The sequence below is a fragment of the Corythoichthys intestinalis genome, chromosome 3 (genome assembly GCF_030265065.1).
Source record: "Corythoichthys intestinalis isolate RoL2023-P3 chromosome 3, ASM3026506v1, whole genome shotgun sequence".
Lineage (NCBI taxonomy): Eukaryota > Metazoa > Chordata > Actinopteri > Syngnathiformes > Syngnathidae > Corythoichthys > Corythoichthys intestinalis.
The window spans coordinates 58852065-58862459 of record NC_080397.1 but is presented as its reverse complement, the minus strand read 5'-3'; the positions used below and the strand labels follow the sequence as shown (position 1 = coordinate 58862459).

Genomic DNA, 10395 nt, shown 5'->3' with positions numbered 1-10395 from the left:
AACAATGTCAAAAATTTGAGAATTTCCGCTATAATAGACTGCATTGTCTGTTTTCCTTTAATTTCTGGTTTGTATCTGGGGACTCCAGATGGAATCGAGCCCGCAGAGTGACACTTTTCCCGCTCTCGCATGTGTCATTTGCACATGGTCCCTCTCCAAAAATCCAAAGAAAGACTTGAATTGACTGAAATCAGCAGGGAGGCAGCAGCGCGTCGTTTGTTTCCACTCCAGACGTTGTCGTCGCCAAGCGTGTCCCACAAAGACAGTCACAAAAAGAGTCCGCGCGCGTCCACTGCGCCCCACTGTTCTGTTGTGTCTCTTTAAGTGCACCAGGCAGTGCTGTCGGTCCGCGGTTGGAGCGCTCTGTGCGGCGCTGCCTCTCCGCAGCGTTCGAGCGCCGTCCTTCAGCTCCGGCGGCTAGAAAGCTCATCACCGCGACCCGATTCCACGCCGCGGCCGGAGCAGATGCCAGGGGTCGGGCAAGCGGAGGGTGGGCGGGCTGCTTGGAGCCTGCGGGGTCCACATTAGTTATTGTCGCCCTCTCGGGTTGCTGGAAGCAGCGTGTCGCGGCACATCTGCGGCGTTGTAGATTATTAAAGAGCACTCACACGGACTGAACTGAGAAACATTGCGGGCGTCCTGCTTCTCGGAGAACATGTTGAGTTCCCCCAGTTGGCTCGGAGATAAAACATTTTGTCACAACAAACCAGCCCTTTCCCGACTGAGGTAAGAGCTTTTCAAATCTTTTCCGAAGCAGTGGAAATGACCTGAGTGTGCACTTTTAGTGATGTTACAGGAGTGTTCAAATCTGCTGCTGACCAGACCAAAATAACCGAGGCATCTATTGCTTGAAACTTGTAAAATCAGCTTCATCTATTTCAGTATGACTTCTAGTAAAAGAAATAACCTGGGGTGAACTTTAAGATCTGCTTTCCTTTATGCAGGCATTTTTTTTTTTTTTCATTTGTTTGTTTATATTTGTCGGTTATGAATCGTACTGACAGAAGTATATGACAGATGTTTGTGTCCTGCCATGCAACTGATGGGATAAAACAGTGATACCCAACCAGTGTGCTAGAAAACTGCATGGATGCCATTATAATAATTACAAATATATATATATATATCTGTCAATGCAAGTGACCTATAGAGACTGGCGGAATATACTTCCATTACATTGCAGAAGGCACAATAAACCTGTACATCCACCTGTTGCCAGCTATACAGCAGAATAAGCATGACTTCTTCAGCATATGGCGGAAAGCACAGACAAGACTGAAAAAGCAGTTTCTGCTCTTGCACCCCTTTTTAAAATAAACTGCTGTATTTTAATCCCAAAAAAACAGTTGTGTTTGATAGAACAATATGTCTATATGCTGCCATAGCAGATTCATAGTGCATTAATTCCCCGAGCTTTTTTCAATTTGTCCGTTTTACTTTGGAAACACCCGTTTACAGACGTCGCACAACCGCTTTTGTTTCAGCCTCGCCATAAAAAGGTAATCGTATTTATTATTCCAAATGTCTGTCAATTTTAGCTTAGAATCATCAATTGATGTCTAATATTTAGTTTAATAGAAAAAACGACTTTTAAAAAATTATTCGCTCACATATTTTAAACTTTTAAACAAATTACGTCACAACGAAAAAAGCATCTGTTAACTCATTCGCTCCCAGCCATTTTCAACGGTGCAACCCCCTTCGCTCCCGGCCGTTTTACTGGATTTTGACTGATTTTGCAAGGCCCACAGAAAATTCTGTACTATTGCTATATAAACATGGAACCCACCAAAAGAAAGATTAGGCTATCTTCTTTCAGCAGGAAAAAAGTTAGTTCATATCTTTTTCCATTCTTTAGAAATCAGCATTAGAAAATAGCTTAGTTTGAGCAATCTTCCAATTTCTGATGAAAAAAACAGAAATTCAGCTTTTTGTAAACGCATACATTTCAAACATAACTTTGACTTTAACACAGCTATTTTTTGCTTTAGTTACATCCCAAACATCTGAATAATGTTTTCCTTTTACAAAATAACATAAACAACAAGACAAATAGAGCTTTTGATCGCAAAGTAACAATTTATTTACACATAACTAACTGAGAGATGACGCTGTTGTGGCCGCGACAGCTGGGTTAAACTTTTCTCTCATCACTGCCTGGCTCATAAAGATGGATTTCTTTTGTCTTTCTTTTGTGGTGACTACTGCCTCGTGGCAGAGTTCGCCTGGGAAACTTGTGTTCCAGGGGGGGAACTGGTTTGGCCGTGCGCGTTTCCATGCGGGACACTGGAGGGTGCGAGGGCCGCAAGCGGCTGAGCACGGCAGCGCAAAACTCAACGGCATCGTCCGCTGCACTGGTGGTCCCGGTCGTTCTGTTCGGTCGTCCAGCGCATGGCATCCCGGGCGTCCTCTCGGTTGTTCTGCTCGGTCGTCCGCCGCCAGACATCCTGGACATCCGTTCGGTCATCTTCCGCTGGCGCCCCGGCTGTGCGGCCCGGCCGTTCATTCCGTTTAATCGGGTTGAGGTTCCTACCAAATGCGCTACTGCCCTCCAGTGGTTTTATTGCTTTAAAATTGATTTGCAGCACTGTGCTTTGGAGCTAAGTCGAATCACAACCTAGAGATGTCACTTTTGGAAAAAAAACATAAAAGACGTATAAATACGTCTTTGGGACACTGAAACAATTAAAAATAGAACGTATTTATACGTTCTATTTCAGTCACGGATATCTACCTCGTAAATATCGCTTAATTGTATTTTTTTTTTTATGTTACTGTCGCATTTTCTCCAATATTTTAGATGATAAATAATTGATCCAAACAAAGAATAATTGTGAAAAATTGTGAAAAAAAAAAAAACATCGAAAAGGGCAAATATATGAAAATTAAAATCTCGACCACTCCTTGAGGTCTGCAATTTCTGCATCGCGACCCTTATTATATTACCATGTTCCACCCATAAAATCCCCCCAAAATCCGGCTGTGGCCATTCCCAGCTGTGTCTTGACACACTACCAACTTCTCAGGATGCTCAAATTGTCCCCACCAACTTTTAAGCAACCTTATTTGCATTATATAGTGAGTTCAGTTATATAGGTCATTTACATTGTCTTCCAATATGTTGTAAGGATAGAATTGACCCTACAATTATTAAGTGAATTACTGTCATCATGTTCAGACTTACAGTACATTTATCACTTTTCATTCGGACCATTTTTCCCCCTCAAACGCATGTTTGATTGGCTGATGAGTAGAACCCCCACATTCACAAAACCCATAGAGAAATACATGTCAACACCAGAGGTTGCGCTAGACATTTTCGTTGTCTGTCATTTTGACTGACAGGGTCATTAAAATCCGGTCATAATCTATTTTTACCCGTCACTTAAATTTTTAAAATGATAATGATGACATATTCAATAGTGTTTAGTTTTCAATCATTTTTAATTAATATTGTAATGCTTGCTTGGCGGCGAAAAATTAGACATGGAAGTCGTGGTATTTTTCTCCCTCTTTTTACTCTGCTTACCGCCAACAAAAACAAACAAAACAACAACTCCGCCCCCAAAGAAAAAGAGGCAACTATATAGACCCCAATCACCAACGTCACACAATGATCTTAATTGTGGTTGTCAGCCCAAAATATTCTAAATATATATTAAATGCATCTTACCTGATATAAAATGACTACTACATAGTCTGTGGTGATCGTTTGGTGCCCAGATTTCTTGTCGAATTACAGCAGTCCATCTCGCTCTCCTCTTCGGGTCTCTCAGAATACGGTAGAACTTCAAGTCTCTCCGTCTATCTTCTCTGTTACTGCAATCAACCGCCACACACGCCTTCACCATTTTGATTATTAATGTTAACGAGCAGAAAAACACGCCGTAATAAGAGGCATGTACGTAGCGGTAATTTGTAAACACGACGAGCTGACACACAATATGGCGGCTCCAGTCAGGGGGGCGGAGTTGTGACGTCATGTGATTGGGGTCTATACACAGGCGGCAATCTAGTCCACCAATTGGATGACGGGCTGGCACACCGGGTGCACCAATATGAACCTCGCGTTGATGTGTCAATCACGGTGCCGCTGCCAGATCCCGGTGACGCTACAATATTCTGACAGAATAGCCAACGACGTCATGCATTAAGAGAATTAATTAATATGCTCACTCGCCACCCTGTGGTCTGGGGTGTGAATTGCAACCTGTCAAAATGACGGACGGACTTCAGTTTTTTCCGTCACCGTTTTAAAAAATCGGTCAACGACGGAAAATATTTGGTTAACGCGACCCCTGGTCAACACGCTGCCTCTCCTCTGCCCCCTTTGAAGACGAGCGAGGTTAGAAGGTTTTTTGGCCAGCAGCAGCAGGCAATGTTAGTAGTGTAAAAAGATGTCAATGTTGTAGAGGTGGGTAACACGCCACTAATTTTGCAACTGAAAGTCCGACCTGCATCAGAGTTTGCATAAAATTAAATTGTGTGAACTTGCTAACCTGTTATACTTGAGTAGAAACCTGCTTAGAGAGGTGTCTTCCTGTATATTTTCTATTAACGTTAACTGTTCATTTTGAGCATTTATTCATTATTTTCTAAATCATTTAAAAAAAAATGCCTTTAAATTTCACCCCCCCAAACAAACGCAACTGCTGTAGACTTCCTTTATATGAAGCAAGCATTTTGAAAAATGACTTTCTCCCATGAAAATAATTTTAACTTTTTTCATTTTTACGTCGGAACCAGCTATTTTTGAAAAATGTACCCAATCTATTTGGTCTTAATGTCCCATCCCCAGCAAAAAGTGTACATGCAGGTTATGCTGTTTTGCGTCCCTACCAATGTTGAAACCAAACTTACACCCTTACTTGAATTAAACCAATCCAGATTTCAAATGATTTCCGTATGTTTGTAAGCTGAGACAAGATTGTCATTATTATTTCAGTATTGTTCAGTATACGTATTGTTCATCTTTTCTGACATTTCTGTCCGGTGTTGTGCTGTGAGATTTCTCAAATGTAAAATGGGTGCCTTGGCTCACAAAAGCTTGGAAAACACTGGGTTAAGATGCACACAGGAGCTTGGGCGACATTCATTTACGACCAAGTGTGAAGGAGCCGGACTTTCATTTGAGCCTCCCTGCTAATTTTTAACCAGTGCCAATTGTGATGCAGAACACAACCCCTGAATAAACCCACATCCCTGCCACTTATTCATTTATGTAGTTTTAGAAGATTGGTCATCACATTAAACATTGGTGTTCCTTGTTTGTGTACACTTGGTCAACTCATTGATATTCAGATGAGACCTATTATAAGAGCCTATTCAAAGATGATGGCTGACTTGATCGGTTACATAATTTCATAATATATTTCTATAAACTTTTCACAATATAGCATTCCTTAAATTCTGCTCATGTCATCTCAGTGGGTTACGTGATAAACTATCAGAAATTCCTCTGAGTATCATGCATTGTAATTCTCCACCACCACTGCAAACTACAACCGCAGGTATAATAAAAATATAATGCACTACATCTCTGACAACAGTATTGTTCATCTGTTCGAGGCTCGTTTCAGACAAAATTTCCCTCCAAAAAAATAATGACGAGCTATTGGAGAGAGTCTGTTTTTCTGGCTACAGTAGCGGTGCCCTTAACTCATTCACTCCCAGCCATTTTCACCGGAGCAAACCCCTTTGCTCCCGGCCGTTTGACTGGATTTTGACTGATTTTGCAAAGTCCACAGAAAATTCTATTCTATTGCTATATAAACATGGAACCCACCAAAAGAAAGACTAGACTCTTCTTTCAGCTGGAAAAAAAAGTAAGTTCAGCTTTTTCCATTTTTTAGATATCAGCATTAGAAAATAGCTTAGTTTGAGCAATTATCAAGTTTCTGATGAAAAAAAACGAGAAATTGAGCTTTTTGTAAATGCATACATTTCAAAACATATCTTTGACTTTAACACAGCTATTTTTTTTCTTTTGTGACATCCCAAACATCTGAATAATGTTTTTCTTCTACAAAATAACATAAACAACAAGACAAATAGAGCTTTATTTGCTTTATTTACACATAACTAAACTATTGAACTGAGAGATGACGCAGTTGTGGCCGCGGCTGTATCGGCAGACGGGGTCAATTTTTCCCTCGTCATATAAGTTATAGTAGTTTTATATTAAAACTAAAGATGTCCTGATCGATCGATCGGGTCCGATCACGTCATTTTCAAAGTATCGGAATCAGCAAAAAAATATCGGCCATGCCTTTTTTTAATATATATATATTTTAATTAAATCGTTTTCTAATTGTATTTAACGTTACAGACATAATATATTACACTCATCCAGAGTCTTTAGTTTAGGCTTAAAGTAAGGTTATCAAAAATATCCTGATAACGGCGGCAATTAATTTATTAAAAAATGTGTCACGTTGAAGTATTTAACGCAATTAATGTATGCGCTGCACGACCCTCTCACTCATGCGTTAATTGCGTCAAATATTTTAACGTGATATAATTAAAAACATTAATTACCGCCCATGAACGCAATATTTTGCACAGCCCTAATTTTTTTATATCGTTTGAGGCTCAACTCAGGTATTTTAATTTTTCATGTTCCTAACCCGATCACTCGATCATTCGAACTAACTAGTTCATCGATTAATCGACTACTAAAATAATCGATAGCTGCAGCCCTAACAGCAACACTACACAGAATCTTGTTAATGATTTTTAATGAGTGAATATCTGCATGCTCAGCAGTATGCCCCCACCCTTGCCTCCATTGTTTCAAATGGCCTTGGTACGCTGTACATCACCGTATCGAACTATGCGCTCAGCGCTTTGTGCAAAATGCAAGAAACAAGAGGTTTACGGTGACTTTAAGAAAGATTGCGGCAGTCACACTTCTGTTGAAATCTGTTGATGAATGCCAACTAATTGGTCACGCTGCTGCTCTTTCAGCATCGCGGATGCTAGTAAATAAGAAGCGTAGCGGATGACAGAACCCTAGTTATACCACCGGCGACACAGCACTCAGTTCATCACTTCAGCGTCCGTCCAGGCCGAGTCGAATTGATCAATAGCAGGAGTGTCACTGTTTAACAGAAATTATAGCTCCCCTCCCTGTTGCTCAGTGCTGTAACACCCGCTAATGGAATTTTGAATCCCATTATAGCATTATTAAAGGTGGACAAATGTGCGAACGCTCATTAAAAAAAATAAAAATCCTATGAATTGCACTGCTGGCAGCGTCCGTGTCCCCCTGCTGGCTGAGTCCTCCCCGAGGCAGAGGTGAACAAGCGTCGGAGAAATATGCCAACTCCATGCAATTCATATTTGCGCGCTGAAGAATGAGAGCGTGCTGTTCCCTCTGCTGCTGTGAATAATCGTGGTCAAAGTCGCAGCCTTTCACGCCACTAGGAGCTCCCCTCTTCGCCATCACGGGAAAATAGAGCTTCAGCCTCAACAATTATACGGCACATTTGGTATTGAATTTGAGGGGAGTTCAAGCTCAGCAGAAGCTGAAAGGCGCTCCTCACAGACCTGAAGTCTTGTGTAGTGACGGGGCGGCTGGTTGGAGGAGTGTGAAGGCTTTGAATTCCTCCAGAGCTTATCTTTTCATCCTCTTGGCGACCTCTCGGGGACGTGCTGTGGATCATATCCAATGGCCGCGGGCTTTGAAGATGGCCGCAGGAGCTGACAAGAATTAGACTTTGCTCTCTTGTGCTTGCCATTACTGAGACATGACAAAGGTGTCATAGGAGTTGTGCATCTGTCCGACAGTCCAGTCCCTGACAAAAGTCTTGTCGCTTATCCATTTTAATCATATTAATTAGTTGAATATTAATGGAGCGTGAGAGCAAGAGACCGAGCGTGTGTGTATGACTCGTATCATTATTTACACATTATACAGCCCCTGACAAAAGTCTTGTCACTTATCCATTTTGTAGAAACAATTGCTAATAACTAGGGTTGTTCCGATCATGTTTTTTTGCTCCCGATCCGATCCCGATCGTTTTAGTTTGAGTATCTGCCGATCCCGATATTTCCCGATTCGATTGCTTTTTTTTTTGCTCCTGATTCAATTCCAATCATTCCCTGTTACGTGCCAAAGACGGCTCGCGAAGGGCGTAACATAAAACAAGCCACACAAATGTACGGGTGGACACAAATTTATTTACAGAACAATCAAACTCGCAATGAATATGTACAGAATGCTGACGAAGCGTGACTTCAGGGTAAGCCCAGGCCAAAACAACAAACAAAAGCAACTACACTTAAACCCCACCCGCTAACTAAACCCTGATCATGTAAAAGGAACAAAGAAAAGACAGCTTCTAACCTAACTTCCTACTCTATACAAAACAGGAGAAAACAGGTTGAACAGAAATGGCGACTTACCCTTACTTGCTTCAGTGCTCATATTTACAGTGGTGAACAAAAACGATCCAATAACGAATAAATATAATAAATACATGTCTGGTGACTTTGCTGGCCAGTCCTGAAGGATCTTGATCTTCTTTGCCTTGAGGAAATTTGAGGTACAGATTGAAGTATGCGATGGAGCACCATCCTGCTGCAGAATATGTCCCTTTTTATGGTCAGGAATGTAAGAAGCTGTCAGGGACGCGGGGCAGGCAGGTGGTGTGTGGACCCAAGTGCTGGGAAAGGGAAGCGAGGCAAAAAGGCGGTGCAAAATTAATTTAATTAAGGCCGACAGAAAAACAACGTACAAACCAAAACTGATGTGATCCCAAAAAACACAGTAGCAAACAAAACTTACTACTAACAAAAGGCTGGGTATCAAAAACTTACTGAGGCAGAGAAACACGAGGGCTGTGACGTAGGAACGGGCAAGAATTGACACTGGCATAAAGACATTGACATTGACAATGACGCAACAAGGAGTGAAAAGAAACTGGGAGCCTATATACACACAGAGACGAGGGGTAACGAGACAACGAGGAACAGATCGGCGACACAGAAGGATGCAGTTTGGCGATACACTAGGAGCAGGCACAACAGGTGAAATCAATGGGCAATCACAGAGACAAGTCACACTAGGAGAAAACAAGCACAAAACCTAACAGAGGCAGTTAAGATTTGTTGATATTTCAGACAATTTATGTTGCCTTCCACCCTGCATATCTCTCAGGGTACAGACAATTAAAAAACCGTGTGGCATTTGCCAAGGTCTGCAGCTTGTCAAAAGGATGGACGCTGGAAAAGTGACAAAAGGTGGATTTTTCAGATGAATCTTTCATTGAATTACACCACATTCGCCGCAAATATTGCAGGAGACCTACTGGAGCCCTCATGGATCCGAGATTCACTCAGAAAACAGTGGTTTGGTGGTGGCAAAATCATGGTCTGGGGTTACATCCAGTATGGGGGTGTGCGAGAGATCTGAAGGGTAGAAGGCAACATAAATAGTCTGAAATATCAAAAAATCTTAGCTGCCTCTTACATTCCTAACCATAAAAAGGGACAAATTCTGCAGCAGGATGGTGCTCCATACTTCAATCTCTACCTCAAAGTTCCACAAGGCAAAGAAGATCAAGATCCTCCAGGACTGGCCGGCCCAGTCACCAGACATGAACATCATTGAGCATGTCTGGGGTAGGATGAAAGAGGAAGCATGGAAGACGAAACCCAAGAATGTTGATGAGCTCTGGGAGGCATGCAAGACTGCTTTCTTTATTGTTCCTGATAACTTAATCAATAAATTGTATGAATCATTGCCGAACAGCATGGAAGTCATACAAAATATTAAATTGGGATCTAACAGCACCACTACTTAATTCGCTGATGTTATGTAAAATGTGATCTAATCTTTGTCAAAATCACACAGATGAAAAACACTGTCTGCTTTAACTTAAACCATTCAAACATTTTTAGGTTTTCATATTTAAATGAGGATAGTACGCAAACAATGACAGAAGGGGGGGGGGGATAAGTAAGTTAACCATCACATATAATATTTTGTGGCCCCCTCTTTGGCAGAAATAACTTCAACCAGAAGTTCCCGTAGCTGCAGATCAGTCTGGCACATCGATCAGGACTAATCTTGTCCTATTCTTCTCGACAAAACTGCTGTAGTTCAGTCAGATTCCTGGGATGTCTGGCTTGAATCACTGTCTTTAGGTCATGCCACAGCATGTTATACTGAAACCATTCTGAAGTTGATTTACTTCTGTGTTTTGGATCATTGTCTTGTTGTAGCATCCATCCTCTTTTTAGCTTCACCTGTCTGACTGACAGCCTCAGGTTTTCCTGCAAAACATCCTGATATTGAATTCACTTGAATTCACTCTGCCATTAATGATTGAAAGTTGTCCGGGCCCTGAGGCAGCAAAACAGCCCCAAATCATGATGCTCCGTCCACCATGC

At 41.6% G+C, this 10395-nt stretch overlaps 1 protein-coding gene across 2 annotated transcripts in view; it reads left to right on the top strand.

Annotated features, from left to right (window-relative positions):
* The first annotated feature begins 233 nt into the window (after positions 1 to 233).
* The window catches only part of wscd2 (WSC domain containing 2), a 222076-nt gene continuing 211914 nt past the window's right edge, over positions 234 to 10395 (top strand). For both annotated transcript variants that reach the window (XM_057833088.1, XM_057833087.1), the window contains exon 1: positions 234 to 726. The gene's annotated coding sequence lies outside the window, so the exon portion shown is untranslated. The remainder of the gene's footprint in view (positions 727 to 10395) is intronic.